Here is an 18,833-nt window from a genome sequence, read left to right as displayed (position 1 = left end):
TCGACCCATCTTGCTCGCTGCGCACCACGTCGTCTTGTGCCGGTCGGATTGTTTTCGAGAACCATTTTCATCGGGTTGGTATCCGACATTCTGGTGTCATGCCCGGCCCACCGCAGCCTCCCAATTTTTGCGAGGTGGACAATGGTTGGTTCTCCCAGCAGCTGGTGCAATTCATGGTTCATCCGCCTTCTCCACGTTCCGTCTTCCATCTGCACTCCGCCGTAGATGGTCCGCAACACCTTCCGTTCGAAAACACCAAGGGCGCGTTGATCCTCTGCACGTAGGGTCCATGTTTCGTGCCCATAGAGGAGTACCGGTCTAATCAGCGTCTTGTAGATGGTCAACTTCGTGCGATGGCGAACTTTGCTCGATCAGAGCGTTCTGCGGAGTCCAAAGTAGGCACGATTTCCAGCAACGATGCGTCTCTGGATTTCTCTGCTGGTGTCGTTGTCGGCGGTCACCAGTGAGCCCAAGTACACGAATTCTTCGACAACCTCGATTTCATCACCGTCAATATGAACTCGAGGTGGGGGACGTGCCGTGTCTTCTCTTGAGCCCCTCGCTATCATGTACTTAGTCTTTGACACATTGATGTTCAGTCCGATTCGCCTAGCTTCAGCCCTTAGTCGGATGTACGTGTCCGCCATCGTCTCAAAGTTGCGTGCAACAATATCAATGTCGTCGGCGAAACCAAGTAACTGAACGGACTTTCTGAAAATCGTGCCACTCGTGTCTATCCCCGCTCTTCTTATCACACCCTCTAAAGCAATGTTGAACAGTAAACACGAAAGGCCATCACCTTGCCGTAACCCTCTGCGAGATTCGAAGGGACTCGAGAGTGTCCCTGATACTCGGACTACGCACATCACTCGCTCCATCGTCGCCTTAATCAATCTTATCAGTTTGTCCGGGAAACTGTATTCGTGCATAATCTGCCATAGCTGTTCTCGATCGATTGTATCATAGGTCGATTTAAAATCGATGAATAAATTATGTGTGGGTACATTGTATTCGCGGCATTTCTGCAACACCTGGCGGATGGCGAATATCTGGTCCGTTGTTGCTCGTTCGCCCATAAATCCTGCCTGATATTGTCCAACGAATTCTCTAGCAATTGGTGATAGACGGCGGCATAGAATTTGGGAGAGTACCTTGTAGGCGGCGCTCAAAATTGTTATCGCACGATAATTGGCGCAATCCAACTTGTCGCCCTTTTTGTAGATGGGACACTCGACACCTTCCATCCACTCCTCCGGCAATACTTCCTCCTCCCAAATCTTGGAAATAACCCAGTGCAGCGCTCTTGCCAGTGCATCTCCACCGTATTTTAGCAACTCGCTCGGAAGTTGGTCCACTCCAGCGGCTTTGTTGTTTTTCAACCGTCTAATCTCCGTTTCCACCTCTTGAAGATCTGGAGGCGGAAGTCTTTCGTCGTCCGCGCGTGCTCCCAAAATTATTTCCGTGCCACCTCCGCTACTGGCCACATCACCATTAAGGTGCTCGTCGTAGTGCTGCCGCCACCTTTCGACCACCTCACGTTCGTTCGTGAGAAGATTTCCGTCACAGTCTCTGCACATGTCGGCTTGTGGCACAAAGCCTTTGCGCGAACGGTTAAGCTTCTCGTAGAACTTCCGTGTGTCTTTAGCGCGGAACAGCTCTTCCATCGCTTCGCGATCTCGTTCTTCTTGATGGCGCTTTTTTCTTCGAAAGATCGAGTTTTGTCTGTTCCGCGCCTGTTTATACCGTGCCTCGTTCGCTCTCATGCGGTGTTGCAGCATTCTCGCCCATGCTGCATTCTTCTCATTCTTCAACTGCTCGCATTCGCCGTCGTACCAGTCGTTTCTCTGATTCGGGGCCGCTGGACCTAGTGCTGCTGTTGCGGTACTACCTATGGCGGATCTTATGTGCCTCCAGCCATCTTCAAGAGTGGCGGCGCCAAGCTGCTCTTCCGTTGGTAGGGCCACTTCCAACTGCTGTGCGTATTCTTGGGCTACTTCTGAGTCCCGTAGCCGCTCGATGTTAAGCCGCGGCGTTTGGCTTCGACGCGAGTTGTTCACCGTCGAAAGTTTTGAGCGCATACATACAGCAACTAGATAGTGATCCGAATCTATATTCGCACTGCGGTATGTGCGAACATTGGTAATGTCAGAAAAGAATTTTCCGTCGATTAGAACGTGGTCGATTTGGTTCTCGGTTAGGTTATCGGGTGATCTCCAGGTGGTCTTATGGATATCTTTGCGGGGGAAGAAGGTGCTTCGGACTACCATACCACGAGAGGCTGCAAAGTTGACGCATCGTTGGCCGTTGTCGTTAGATACGGCATGCAGACTGTTCCGCCCGATCACCGGTCTGTACATCTCCTCTCGTCCTACCTGTGTGTTCATGTCGCCAACAACAAGTTTCACGTCACGCGGAAAGCATACGTCATAAAGCTGCTCCAGCTGCACGTAAAACGTCTCCTTCTCGTCGTCGGGTCTCCCTTCATGTGGGCAGTGTACGTTGATGATGCTGTAGTTGAAGAAACGGCCTTTTATCCTCATCTTGCACATCCTTGCGTTGATCGGCTGCCACCCGATAACGCGTTGTCGCATCTTGCCCAACACTATGAAGCCAGTTCCTAGCTCATTTGTGGTGCCACAGCTTTGGTAGAAGGTAGCCGCTCGATGCCCGCTTTTCCACACCTTCTGTCCAGTCCAACAAAGTTCCTGCAGCGCTACGATATCGAAGTTACGGGGATGTAGTTCGTCATAGATTATCCTGTCGCAACCTGCGAAACCAAGTGACTTGCAGTTCCATGTTCCAAGTTTCCAATCGTAATCCTTATTTCGTCGCGTGGGTCTTTGCCGATTGTTCCGGGTCGTATTATCTCCTATGTTATTCGCAATAAGGTGTTTTTATGGATGGCTTATTGGGCCTACGCCAACACTCCTGTCTCGCCGGAGCGCCATCGTGCCAGCTCTGTTTAACGTCCCAACTAACACTAGGACGATCGCGCTGATGGGACTACCACCTTGGATTTAGCTGTGCGCGATTCAGCATTTCTTACTCAGCCGCTGGATACCAGAACAGACGCTGTTTGAGCCACACCTCCTGGTGAACAGACGCTCGAGACGTACCTCCTCAATCTAGCTGATGTCAGAAGGACAACAGTGCCCAGGCTGCACTACCAGCTAAGTACGCAATCCTTAGCTGGCGGTCTTTGTCATCGTTTGACCCGTGGAAGCGTGAGGTAGGAACTTGTGAGGACCAGAGCTGTGTTGTACGCTCCTTCCTAGTTGTCGACTCACCGTTTTGCAGCCCAAGTATACAATTACACATGTTCTCAATAATGGGAAATTCATATCAATTGATTTGTGGCCCATAGTGGCTTGGCTTGACCACCTCCCACCCCTTGGAGCGTGACGTAATTTGTGCATGACCCCTGACCACCTTAATGGTGATGTGGCCAGTAACGAAGGTGACAAGGAGTAACCTTGGGAGCACGCGTGGAGGACGCAAGACTTCCACCTCCAAGAGCTTGACACGGAGATTGGATGGTTTAAAAACACCAAAGCCGCAGGAGTGGTCTAATTACAGTGGTGATGCACTGGCCTGCACTGGGTTATTTCCAGGATTTGGGAGGAGGAAGTATTACTGGAGGAGTGGATAGAAGGTGCCATATGCCCCATCTACAAAAAGGTCGGTAAGTTAGTTTGCGTCAATTTATTGTGCGATCACAATTTTGAGCGCCATCTACAAGGTACTCTCCCAAATTTTATGCCACCGTCTATCATCAATTGCTTGAGAATTCGTTGGGCAACATCAAGCAAGAATAATGGGCTACAAAGTGCTACAACAGACCAGATATTTACCAACCGCCATCCGTATACGTTGCTGAAATACCGTGAACACAATTTAGGGAACCGGATCCTATTCTTGGCACTTTTCATTCACTTCGGCAGTTTGAAAGCTACAGAGCTTATATTTTGACACAATATGCGACGCACTGAAGCGCTTCTTATTGCAAAGTTTCAGACAAATCGGTCGAGAAAAACCCCCCATGCCAAAGTAAATCATGAAAGTGCCCAAGTGGTTCTGCACCCTACCCACTCTTCACAACGAGATCAGATATAGCAGATTATCTATGTATACAGTTTCCCGGACATCTAGCAGAGTATGGCCTTTCGTGTTTACTGCGTTAGAAGGTGTGATAAGAGTAGCGGGGATAGACACGAGTGGTACGATTTTCAGAAAGTCTGTCCAGCTACCGTTTTGACTCATATTCCGAACACTTAAGGTCAGCCGTGACTTCACATGCCTCTGAGGGGCACAAATTAGTCGATATTTGTGAAAATTTTAATTTCCTCGCAAAGCCTAACTGTTAGCTGTTGGGTGTGCCGTTAATATGGTTTATTATAACTTGTTTAGTGTTGTTTTAACGCAAAAGTATGGAACAACATTTTAATTCAAATGCCGGACACTGTATCCATTCTGTCTCATATTCCGAACACCTTGATTCAAATTCCGAACAGCACGAATAAATCCTACTCAGATGAATAATTTCGCAAATAAATTTATCTGAGCTAGTTAAACTAGTCTGGAACTAGAGAATCATCACTACTCTCGAGCTATAAAATAGATTGGGAGACGTTCAAATTGAATTGCAATTGATGCCATTTCCTGATTATTTGATGACATATTTCAGCGAAACATTTCAACCCAATCACCATACAAAAACCAAGTGTTCGGAATATGAGTCTGTGCGGAATTTGAGACAAAACGGTACTTAGTTTCACCGACGCGTTGATATTGTAGCACGGAAATTTGAGGCGATGGCGGGTACATTCGACTTAGGGCTGAAGCTAGGCAAATCGGACTGAGCACAAGACGACGTGGTGCGCAGCGACCAAGATGGATCGATCAAATCGAAGATGACCATGATCTGTGCAGTGTTGATAGACTCACATTCAAATCTCAATCAATACGCTCTCCCGTGAGGGCAAACTCATTAGAGATCTGCTTCGTAAATCTCAAGCTTGAGATTTTGAACCAAAATCACTCAATCAACTCAAACCGTATAAAATGATTCAGTAGCAAAACCCGTCAAAAACTCGTGAAACCCGAATGATGTTGTTTACGCCAGAAAGGATTACTATAATTTTACCAAACTAACAAGAAATGTTTGCCGTGTGTGAGTAAACTGTGGAAATACGAGACAATGATTCAAACAAATGAGCCAACTCATCCATGATTTTTTGACAGCTGAGTTGCGTGATTGACAAGCGTGAGTTATGAAAAATTAAGCTAGGGAAAGTGTACCAGTTATGGCCATAGTGGTTCCCTATTTGGCCATATGCAAAATTTGAAAAACTTTTACATTTTTAATCTTTTTGAATGTTTTAACGTCAAGATTTATCCTTCATTTTACTGCTAAAACACAAAAGATGTTTCAAAATGTGAAGGCATTCAAGATATCACGTATGGCGAAATAGGGGACCACTATGGCCATAACTGGTACACCTACCCTAAAGAAAAACTCACCACTTTGAAAGGTCTAGTTCTCCACTCCAATGCCAATTTTCTCACAAAAGCTACGTACATTTATGCACTATTAAAGTTTCGATGTGTACCGTTTTGTCTCAAATTCCGAACAGACTCATATTCCGAACACTCGATTTTTGTATGGCGACGAGGTTGAAATGTTTCGCTGAAATATATCATTAAATTACCAGGAAATGGCGGTCAATTACAATTCAATCTAATCATCGTTCTATCTATTTTATACCTCGGGAGTAATGATGATTTTCTAGTTCGAGACCAGTAGAACTAGCTCAGATATGTTTATTTGCGAAATTATTCATTTAAATACGATTTATTCGTGCTGTTCGGAATTCGAATCAAGGTGTTCGGAATATGAGACAGAATGAACACAGTGTTCGGCATTTGAATCAAAATGTTGTTCCATACTTTTACCTATAAACAATACTATATAAGTTTAAATAAACATTTTTATCAGTACACTTAACAGCTAACAGTTAGACTTATCGAAGAAATTAAAATTTTCACAAATGTCAGGTAGTATATGCCCATCAGATGCATTTGAAGTCACTGTTGGCCTTAAGTGTTCGGAATATGAGTCAAAACGGTATATAAAGCATTCGAAAATATTTGATTTTTATGCTTTAAATCACAAATTAAAATTATTGCACTTTGTTTTCCTCGGCAATTACGTTTTATTACTGGACCAGGTTGTCAGAAAACCATGTTCAATTGCGGTGTATTTATTATTCACGATTTCAATTCACAGAAAAAATCAAACACAACTAATTTATATATTGGAATTAGGCAACAAAGCATGCATTGGTAACATTTGTGCCTTTCAATACTTTCCTTATTTGAAGATTGTTACGCATAAACTTCAATATACGTAGAAACAAATAAAATATACGGTTTTTAATAGGTTAACTATTTTGGCAACACTCCGGTTATTCTACAAGAAATCAGAGGATGGTGTATTTGTGTCAAGTTTAAAGTGAGTTGATTTGAAAAGGGTCTAGTCTGATTTTCTCATACACTGAGAATAATATGAACGTAAATTAATTTTACTAGCAAAGCTGGGGTATTGCTCCGGATGAGCCAATCGAACCATCGCAATTGGATTTACCATTTATTCTCTCGGTAATAACTTGGTGATAGAGCGTTCAAGTGTTTATGCAAAAATTTACCCAAAAATGGTAATTTTCGACACCCACCCAGGTAAGGCTTTTTGTATGGATATTCTACAAATTTTGTAAGAATTATAGCTCAAGAACACCCACCCACCCCATAGAGCGTCATAAAATTTGTGAATGGGCCCAAGGGGAGGCAACCTTTACAGACCACAACCATATCGAGCCATTCAGCGTGTCAGCGAATAGTTTAATTCACGGTGAAATTCTTTACCTTTCGCAATTCACGAAATTTTAAAACAACTGTGCCAGTACCGTCGTTGGGGATGAGATTTGGCCAAAAATGCGTAAGTCCTCATTTATTTTTAAACAACTTTCGCAATTTGACTTTATATTTTCGGCGAAATATGAGAATACGTTGCAAATGCTGAACAAATAATTGAAATTTGATTATTTTCCTTCAAACACGAAAGGCATGAAAATTGGCCCAAACTCACCGCTTTGAGAGGGTGACATTGGGCTAAACAAACTACACTCAGGAAAATGGACTATCGATAAACATAGGGACCCTTTTGTGAAAATTTGCCACAAGAAATCTAATTGAAATTCATAAATTTAAGTTATGAAACCGAAATTTGAAAACAAAACTAGTTTTCTCGGCAACCTGGAATCGAACCAAAGACTTGCGATCGTTAGGCTCGTGCGCACACCCCTCGTCTATCGACGCCTTGACAATACATAAAGCATTCGTATTGCAATAATCGTTCCGTCTCTCATAAGGCAAAATGTATTTAATATAAAATCGGACGTAAAATTGTGTCAAATGATTCGCTCCTCTTATGTGCATCTATGAAGACCTAAATTTACATGAATTTTTCAAAGAGTGTGTATTTCAAGTGTCTCTTGCTCTCTTTTGTTCTTTATATTGTGAAAAATTGCATGTTAAAAAAGTTAAGCTGCTTAGACTGCCGAGAATACGTAGCAGGTATCAGGTATCAGAAGGCCGGCTCCAAAAGCACGTTCCCCACCAGTTGGGAGATTTGAGCCATCGCCATATTTGAGCCTATTTCATCATCTACCCGATGGGAGAGGAAAGGGAAGGGAAAGATGGGAGGAAATAGGAGTGGGGTCCCTTGAAGAGGGAAGCGAAATGAGAGCATGTAGCTCCATACCACAATGGGTTCGAGCAGCGCCCTAAAAAGGGCACTGCAAAACGCATGAGCGCAAAGAGAACCTATAGCTCATTACCACAGCGGGTTAAGAATAACAGAATGCCCTGAAGATTCAGGCTTCTGAATTCAGTTTCACTTAATAAGTGTTTACCAAGTAATTGGAATCGCGTTTGCGAAAAAACTGGACAGTTACATATCAGGTGATACGAAGTTCCATAATCGGAGTCACAACTATCACACACAAATGAGTCAGCACGCTGAATATTTGCCATGGGATAGTTGAGTCGGCAGTGGCCTGTCAACGCTCTGACCAAGAGACTGCAATTCTGCTTTGACAGATTTGTTAAATACTTCGCCACCCTTGGAGATGGCTCAGTAATGTACAATTTTGTTTGACGACATGACTCCAAACTATTCCAATATTGCTTGTGCTGAGTTGCCGCCCAAGAGTTTATCTGAAGCTTCACCCAGCACTTCGAAATTGGAATAGCCGGCTCAGGGCCAATGAAGTCATGCGATGCTCCATCGCGAGCTAGCTCATCAGCCAATTCATTTCCAGCGATGGAAGAATGGCCTGGTACCCATACAAGGTTTACAGAGTTGACTGAATTCAGTTCCTCAATTTGAGTTCGACATGCGATAACAAGCTTCGACCTTGAGTTGGCCGAAGCGAGAGCTTTTATAGCAGCCTGACTATCTGAACAGAAGTATATGACTTTACCTATTACGCGCTGTTGAAGTGCTGATTGCACTCAACACATAAGAGCAAATATTTCCGCCTGAAAAACGGTGCAGTTTCTACCATGTGAGTAAAACTGATTCAGCCTAAGCTCACGAGAATATACTCCTGCACCAGCTCTACCTTCAAGAAGGGGGCCATCAGTGTAACACACTATATTGTTTGATATATTTCTTTCCAAATAGCCAGACGTCCACTCTTCCCGTGAAGGGCATTGTGTGGTAAATGTCCTGTAAGGAATGTTACAAGCAATTGTGAGATCACTTGGAGCAAGGACAATTTTGTCCCAATTCACCAAAAGTGGAAACAACGAAGTGTGTTTAGATCTTCGATTCACTGGATTTTTCTCCAGTAGATCCAGTACCCATAAACGGTAAGAGCAAGAAAGTGCTTCTTGTTTAAGATATATGTGTAGTGGCGCAACGTCGAAAAGGGCCTCGAGCGCTGCTGTGGGAATTGTAGAGAACGCACCAGACATCGCCATCAAGCACATCCTTTGGATATGGCCCAATTTTGATTGGATTGTTCTCACTTCGCCCTTTTGCCACCACACAAGACATCCATATGCCAATATTGGTCGAACAACTGTTGTGTAAATCCATTTGATATATTTGGGTTTGAGGCCCCAAGTTTTACCAAAGGTTCGCCGGCATTGACCGAAGGCCATGCAAGCTTTTTTGACTCTGAAATCAATGTGAGGTGTCCATGAAAGTTTGGAATCTAGAATGACTCCGACATACTTCACTTGATCAGTCACATTAATCTCAGTGCCAAAAAGACGTAAAGGTCGAATTCCATCGCGGTTTCGTCTTTCCGTAAACAAAACAATAGATGTTTTATTCGGGTTAACCGAAAGGCCATATTGGCGACACCAACTCTCGACTACCTGAAGAGCACTTTGCATCAGGTCGAATAGGGTGCTTATGCACATACCAACTATCAGAGCTAGATAGTCGTCGGCAAATGCATATGTTAGAAAACGGCTATTATTGAGTTGCCTCAATAGCGTATCTGCTACGAGATTCCACAAAAGTGGTGACAAGACTCCCCCTTGGGGGCATCCGCAAACACTCAATTTTCGAATCGCTGCTTGACGCAATGTCGAGAAGAGATGTCGGTTTTTGAGCATTTGATGAATCCAATTGGTAATCATTGTAGGTAGCCCATGGTTTCGTGCGGCTTCCAATATGGTATAGAAAGACACGTTATCAAAGGGGCACTCTCAATATCCAAGAAAACACCCAAGCAGGATTGCTTCTGAGCGAATGCTTTCTCGATATCGTATACAACTTTGTGTAAAAGAGTCACAGTGGACTTTCCAGATTGGTAAGCATATTGATTCACATGAAGAGGCATGTTTGCCAAATAAACATCACGGATGTGATGATCGATAATGCGTTCCAGACATTTCAGAAAAAAAGAGGTCAGACTGATTGGTCTAAAACTCTTCGCTTCTTCATACGACGCACGTCCTCCTTTCGGGATAAACTTTACAGTAATATCACGCCAGGATCTGGGAATGTACCCAGTAGCAAAACTGCTTACAAGTAGCTTTTTCAAAACTTGTTTGATAAACTCAAATCCCTTTTGGAGCAGAACAGGATAAATCCCATCCGCTCCTGGCGATTTGAAAGGAGCAAAACTATTAAGTACCCATTGAATCGATTCAGTAGTTACGATACTGCGAACCGACGCCAGAAACTCGTAACTACATGAAAAGACATTTGGTTCATCCGTAGATGCTATGTCCACTAAACTCATGTAAATTTTGAAATTTTCGCTCCCCTATGCTTAAACGGTGTCAATTATGATAAAAATCATTCTCCCAAAATTTGAAGGGATTTGGAAGAAACTTGATTGTGCACACGCCATTTGAAGTATCTATGGGAATTACTATGAAAAAGGCAAACCTGTTGTGCTCAGTTCTCTAACTGCTCGTCATAATAATGTATGAAAAAATGAACAAACTCATCTCATGTGAAATCTTCCCAGCTACAACTTTGCCGAAGACCACATTTTGATAAGATGTAAGGATAATTTGTTATTGTTGATAACAATGTCTAAATAATGCTGAGATGATCATTCAATTACTTTCTGAGCAACACTGCTTTTTTGATGTAGAACATAGTAGCCTGGATTACTTTGATCTATTCTACCCGCCTGAAGCACCACTGTTGCCTGCCGAGCAGTTGGTTAAGCACGCAAAATGCAAACCTACTTTATGATTATGAATAGCAATTTATCCTGACGTCCAATCAAAATGTGGTCTTCGGCAAAGTTGTAGCTGAAAGGATTTCACATGAGAAGAGTTTGTTCATTTTTCCATAAAATATTAAACACAAAAAGTTGGCGTTTTCCATAGTAATCTCCATATAAACTTCGAATGGCGTGTGCACAGTCAAATTTCTTCTGAATCATTTCAAACTTTGGGTGGATGCTATTTACTATAATAAAAATGATTTAAATATAGGGGAGCTAAAATGTCAAAATTTGCATCACTCTAATGTCCACACATCCGGGGAAGTGTGTATTGAATAAACATTCTAAAACTTCTTCATCGGAAGAAGTAAAGTCACCATTAGGTAAGCGAATTTCGTTCACTTGGAAATCCTTAGATTTTGAAGGATTTTGTTCAGTCGACTGACTTCACTCAAACTGGAAACATTTGTACAAAGGTTTTTCCAGCCGGATCGTTCAGCAGAACGAAGAGCCTTCTTGTAAGCCTTGCGAGCCGACTTGAACGACTCTGATCCAGCTGAACGGCGTCTGTTCTAACTCCTTCTACATTGTTTCCTGAGTCTAGTCAGATCGGAATTCCACCATGGGGTCCCTATTGCAGTCTTTACAGACCGCAGAGGACATGCTTCTTCAAAAGCTTCCATAATGTAGGATGTTGTAGTATCAACGGCATTATCCAGATCACTTGGATTTTCAATGGACGGAGAATATCCATGAAATTTGGTCGCTGCTGTACAAAAAGAAGTATTTGGTGTTACTTGAATTGCTTACTATTCTGAATGTGCACATATCGAGAACTCAAAATATAAAGGTCAGTAATGGCACCGGCCACGTCCTTACGTCCATTGAGGAAGAGAAGGAATGTTTGTTAGACCACCATTGTTACTAGAGACGGGAGAAACTTCTGCATTTCCATAGTTTCAAGAGACGAAATCAAAGTACATGCTGGTAAGTGGACCTCAGCGCGTCCAGAAATACAAATGCATCATCTTTGGAAGCCGTGCGTATTATGGGCTCCAGAAGAATTTGAGGTCGAACGCTAATAAGGTGATCTTCTATGGACCTGGACCATGTTTATGGAGAACCTGCAACCACTTGGAATCTTCGGGCAACAAGTGCTTAAAACCATATTTAGCTGTATACATGAGAATGGTGAGTTAAAGCGACGAATGAATCACAAACCCGTCCAACTCTTCTGTGGATCCAGAGGGTGGCCGAAGCCGGAAGGCTACGTTTGGCAGGGAATGTTATAAGACTGCCGATCAAAAATCCAGTCGGCACAAGAATATGTAGAGTGCAGGGATTGCAGGGAGCTAGGTGGATCGACCAGGTTCACCAGGACCAGATAGGATGAAGAGAGGCGGCCATGAATCGAGTAAATTGACTAACTATTGTTGGCGAGCTTTTATCAAGATATATAATGAAGAGTGACAAAAAAAATAATAGCCAAGTCAAACTTACAAAGTCATATCGAATATCATCATTACGAAATGTTTTTGAATTGATTTATCCTATCTTATCTTGACTCAACTAAGCCTCTTCCAAAATTTATAATTCAATTAGTTCGTAATTAGCGATTTTGAACCGCTTTAAAGCAACCCCTCGCGGTAGAAAAGTTTAATGAAGTACAACGTGCGTAAAATATTAGCTAAATCCAATTAATGTTTCATAACCTCTCCCTTCCGCAGCGGACGCAAAGTGCCACCGAGACCAACTGGAGACAACAACACGGCCATTGATCGGCAAAATAAGTCTTCTTGCCCTCTTTTAGTTTGTCATCCCGCTTTCCCGCCTCCGCACAACTTTTCTATTGATGCATTTCCCAGGGATTATACCATGGGACATAATCGCTGAACTGGCTACTGAACGCGAAGGAATCGATGCAACATCATTCGCAGCTTCAATGACGATGACGATGGCGATGTAGTGTAGCGTGGAAAATGTCTCCCCAAAGCTTTGCGCATGACACACTACGGAGAGGAGGATACGAGAGTGAGAGCAACATCATGTGGAGTAAAACATCTCGCAGGATGCATTGGCAGGATGGCGATTGATGGTGTGTGGATACGTGCAGCATCCCAAAAGGAGATCTGCTCCCACCAGGGAACTTATCAGACTGATTGAAATTTTCGCAAATCCCAGTCAACTGTCGAGTGTCGAGGCGAATGGACGTAGAACAAATCCGCGGGTGTTTAACCGTGTTCTAGTGAGAAGAAGTGCTTTTCCACTTCTGAAGGGAGACATAACTTCCACATACCTTAAAGTGGAGTTCTTGCCGCAGCATTTCGGTGTAGGCGTAGAATGCAGGAAGAACGTTATAACCACGTTGTCGTGTCGTCCGCTGTCGAGTGTGTGTCTACGCTCCACGTACGGCCGGATCGTGCATAAGAGGACAGAAAAAGTTCTAAACTTTAATGGATGTTTGAAAAAGTTGTTCTTCAGATGGGAAGAAGACATTCGGCGAGTTTCCCTGGAAATGTGAGCAGCAGCAGTGGGAACAAACAAATCCAAAGCCAAGTAAACAATTGTTCTTTTGCATAATCGCGACGAGGGGATTCTGGAAAAAGTGGAAATAGTTGTTTCGAAAGTGGAAAGACACGAGGTTTGTGTTTTCCCTCGAGGGCTACTGGTAAGAAAGTTGCTGCGAACGAGTGTTCGTCACAATGATTGGATATACGTGAGAATAAGGTACCAGAATTTTGCATGGAAAACATTCGTCACTTGGGCCACTATTCGTCGGAGTTATGAAAGTGTCGCAGCAGTGAATTGCAGAGCTGCAAAAAATATAGTGAAATAGTGCACTGGATTCGGTGCCAAATGTGAAAAAACAAATAGAGCCATGATATATTCATCTCAATTGTGCCAACCCATTGCATCAGAATTGCCAAAACCAAATTTACCGTATATCATATGAAATATTTAGTGCTTCGGTTCGATGTGCGAGTGCTTCGTGTAAAATAGTAGAATAAGTGTATCAACGGAGAAGAACCAATATTGAATGTGTAGATACAGCTCTTCTGAAATCTAGCATCTAGTGAAACTGAAGTTCACCGTCATCATAGATCAAAAGAGAACTATATCCAATCAAAGATTGCCATCGTTGGATTGCCGGTTCTTTGGGAACGAGGTGAATCGAAAGGACACACAGCTGGAGATGGTTTTCCTCTGAACTTACAACAAAGTGGCAACGACTGAGGCCGTAGGGCAGTGTTTGCTTATGGAGAAAAAACGTTTGTTGGCATTCTGGAGAGACAGATAAAGGTAAATATTCGTTTGGATTTTTCTCTTTCAGGTTGAATTGTACGAAATGGTATTTACTTTTTGCGTGGGAAAATTCGGTTGGTCGAAAAGGGTTTAGTTTATAACAACGGCAAAATATATTATCTCTTTCAGTTTAACAGAATGTTGCCTTACAGTTATGAATACAATGAACAGTGATAAAAACAACCTTCTGTATAAACAACCAAATTTCAGTGGTTTTCATAAGTTTTCATTGTTTTTCATAGAAGCTACATTATCAAAAGATTATCCTAATGTAGGATACATATAAATATGTTGGTTATTGAGAAATTTGAACGATAAAGTATTTAGTTTTATTTACAACACCCAGTTTGGTTGAAATCTATACTTATTGGGGCAAATGAACTTCGTATTTGGTAAATAAAAATTGTTGGAGTCTAATTTATGAAAACATACATTTTCAATTTTAGCGTTACGTAATTAATGGATGCTTCTGGAGTGGAAATAATAAAAATAAAAAAAAATAATTTCTGTTAGTCGAATTTACTAGTAGAGAGCCTCGCTTGTGATAATCCTTTCTATAAGGCATCCCTTCATGTTTCAAATTACCAATTTGCCTCTGCTTTTTTTGTAATATGTATAGGAAATTATATAATTTTGTGGGTTTCGGCTGGTGAAACGGCTGCTGCAGTTTGTAAAAAAGTGTCTATAACGGACATGAAACGGTTTATTCTGCACGCGCTCTGCTGGGCAGTGTTAACTCAAGCAGAAGATGAAGATGCATCGAAGCCGGACCTTTAGTTTTCTAGATTTGTGTTCTCTAGATTTTTGAGGGTTCAAGGTTTGGCTTCGTTTCATCTTCACTTGAAAAATCGTTTTTTTTGCGTCGTCAGATGAGGTTGCATGAATCGCATCACATACCAAATTGAATCCTGATCATGCAGCTATGATCCCTCCAACTAACAAAACTCCTTCCCGTGACAACCTTGGAGATCAGAGGTGCGGCTACATTTAAAATCATGGGTAGAACAAAAGTTGGCAAAATCTTTATGTCCGAGGAAGTCCAGAAAAATGTTCAAATTTATGGAATCATGGACAGCAAATTGAAAGTGACTATTTTTATGCCGGTCAATAACGCAAGACTGAGAAAGCTACTAGATCATTAGTAAGATTAACTTCATTAGCAATTTATTATTTTATCAAAATTTATTTCGCTTCTTGGACCATTTCACATATTAGATATGATAAATGCAAGAAGAAACTGTGAAACTAAACAACCTACAACTTCCTTATTAAAACATCAAAATGCTGTGAATTGTGAAATGTAAATTCCAGAGGTAGTTTAACACAGCTTTGAAGGCATTGAGTAGACCAGTGGACCCCCTTTGAGATTATTTGAGCCTCTCAAAACACTTTTTTAGAAATTATAGAAAACTCAATATAATGTTTGTGAAAGTCTAGGGTTTGTTTAAATTATAATCATCAACTCAAGACCAATCGCTTTGGGTATTTAGTATGTGTATCATGCGAAAATCTCGCTTTTTATACAAAATGCGGACGTGGTTATACCAGCGATGACTGTTGGCGCGATTGCGTTTAAGTTGAAAATTAAATTTATCAAACTTGATACCAGGAGTCTTCTGACGAATTTTTTAAAACGGATTGTCATTTTAGCAGGCATTGCAAGTATTTCGTAAATTTCATATAATAATTTATCAAAGGTTTCTTCTCGTCATTGATATTACTAATAATCCTTCAAGATTCTGTCGATTAGCATGCCTTAAGTCCGGCAGAGATAATATTTATAATCTGGTAATAATAATACATAATGCACAAAGCACGGATCGCAGCACAGAAATCCTTGTATTTATCCGGTTATCCACCGAACATCATATCCAAGATCCATTAAGAATCATCCCCGAAGTGCTCGAGGTACAGGTATGCACCAAAATTTATTCAAGAAATCATCAAAGATATCATTCAAAGATGGGATCAAAAATTTACCAATCATGCAAGCAAATTTTCAAAATTCTTAAAAAAACTGAAATATTGCCAGGTATCTTCTGAAGCATTAAAGGAATCCCCTAATAATTTAAGCGAAACCTTCTAATATTTTGTAAGGCGACATCCATTTATTACGTAGCGCTAAAATTGAAATATTTTGACAAAATATACCCTGTTTTTCACAGATAAAAATATTTAAATTTCAATGTAGCGTAAACAGAAGAAGATTGTAAAAGTAAACCAAATGCATCTATTGTTGCATCATCACGTTGAATATTCAACTGAAGATGCTTGAATGTTACATGATCGTGTAAATTTAAAGTGCATTTGATTGAAAAATAAGCGATTTGTCGTTGACATTTCAGTTTATTTTGATGCTCCAAATATGTGCATAAAAATAAACTAAAATTGTGTTAAGAATCGTGAGATATATGATTTAATCTTTTGCTAGAAATGTGTAAAGGAATATCTTGCAGAAATGTGAAAACAATTCAGCCAAAAACATTCACAGAGTATGTTTCGGGAGCTATATAGGAATTACTCAACATATTTTCAACCGCAGTGATGCCACATTTATCTCTGCACCAAAGGCATTGAAATGTTTTTAACTGTACCACAGATTTTAAAAATTTGTATCAAAAATGTGAACCATCATAACATCTGTTCCTTTCAAGATAAAACTGCATTTGTGGCAACACTGGTCAACAGATTCTTCTAGCAATTTGTCAAGAAATACTTTCAGAAATGCTCATGGAAATTTATCCAAGAACATCTACATCTGGTTGTAGAAATTCTTTAGGAATGGTGTCACTTCATGTTGAACTATGGGTAGAACAATCCATTGGACAGTCAAAGGTATTTTTGTGCGTAGGACATGTCTTACCTACTTCCCGCGCCACTGATGGATATGCAGAGGTGATCTCGGTCTCTAGTAACAATGGATGTCACACTAACACTCCCTCCCTTCCCCGATTACCGTAAGGACGTGGTCGGTGCCGTTATTGTTTTCAATGTTTGGAGTTCTCGAAAGTGTACATTGAAGATGGAAAGCTACTGGCAAGCTACATTTAATGGGGTCTTGTGCAATTTCAATTATTCTGGTCAATCACGGAATAGCAACTACGAATTGTACGGTCATGCGGTTATGCTTATGTACAGGAAATTATGTAATTTTGATTACACTTAGCACTTCATGCGTGTTTTTGTGGCATTCATAGTGCTGAAAAATACGCTATTTCAGATGAAATTTGAGAAGCCCCAAAACTAATACTTTTGCTCCACATTCCGCTATTTAGGTTAGGCAGTGTCAATTTATTACATAAAACTCGTCACCCCTTCCGCAATGCATTTAGTATCAGTCGTAACGCTTTTGCCTACCCCATCCCGCTTCCAGCGTTACGTACTTTGTGGACGGCGTGAAAAGCGCCCGAATTGGTACTTTGCATGACAAATATAGTTTTTTGAAGAACTTCTGAGAAACATGACCGAAATAAGTGTTTTGCGACATGTTCCTGTATCATAGGTTTCCAAATTTATCCGAGGCAAGGCCATCAAGTGTATTTTTCGCGACCCACCAGAGAAAAACAGTAAAATAATAGGTTCCTGTAGAACCAGGCTATTGTTTTCAAGTTTTGAAAGCTTCAATTTGCATGATTGCATACTTCCCTAAAATAAGTGAAAAAATGGTTAGATTTACTTCAAATGGATATGGATCAGAAAAAAAATCTGAAAATTGTTCACATATATTATATTTTGAATAAAATTTTCGTTTAATGATTAAAACTGGGGTTTCTTAGGGAGAATGCTTCGGAAAGCCTAAGCAAGCCGGTTCGTTTTTTCGACGCTGCTGAGAAAATTCATTTATTTCGCGCGTTTTGCTGGGCAGGACTGCGTGAAACCCAAGCAATCGTATTTTTTTTTTTCGTGTCATCGGAGCGATTATGTTTTTGCGTGGAAGGCAAAAGTCTTATTTTCCCACGTCTCAGTTAGTCTCAGTTAGTCTGCATGCGCCAAGTGAAGCTAAAAGTGGTTTGTGGCTACGCAGTCAAGAATGGATGTTCAATTGGTGAGCTCGTTTCATGCTTTTATTTCACATCTGTTGAATATGTGTGATTAAATATTTTATCGTTACAACGGTGGAAATGTTACGTGATTACACAGCGTAAAAAAATGACACGTTTGCGTGTCTCAAGGATCAAACTATGTGGCTCTAGTAGATTTGGGGTTGCTGAATCTGATGCCGTTTTCAGAAATGTTCCAGCACGTCACAATTTTTAGCTACAGGTCGACAAATTTGTATAAAACACTGTTTTCATAGATGTTTACATGAAATTCAAAATATGGTTCATCATATTTTTGTGATCTGATCCACCGAGTCACGAGGACATGTACACGCAATGCTGAAATCGGTGTGTTTGGCCGACAGGCCAACAGATGGCGGTAGTGTGTAAACGTCAAAAACGAACAAAAACGATGCGAGCACTGTGGGTGGCGGATTGGCCACCTACCATATTTTTGAATCGATCGTTAAAAAGGTGGTCGATGGACAATGATGAGAGTGTGACGTCTGTTTGTCTGTGTTGTGGGTGTCGGCATAAAAGTGTTCTGCAATGATTCAATCAATCAAATTGTTTTTCTTTATCAGCATGTTTTTAAAAGCGTGTTTATATCTCACAAATAATTGTTCATAATGGTGTAATCGCTTATCAAAGTGAATCCTGTGTCCCAACGATCCTCTCCATTAACAAACATCCTTACCCGTAACCTTTGTTCAGAGGTAAACACGGTCTCCAA

The sequence above is a fragment of the Aedes aegypti genome, chromosome 1, assembly GCF_002204515.2.
Source record: "Aedes aegypti strain LVP_AGWG chromosome 1, AaegL5.0 Primary Assembly, whole genome shotgun sequence".
NCBI classification, from domain to species: domain Eukaryota; kingdom Metazoa; phylum Arthropoda; class Insecta; order Diptera; family Culicidae; genus Aedes; species Aedes aegypti.
Note: the sequence above shows the minus strand (reverse complement) of the source record.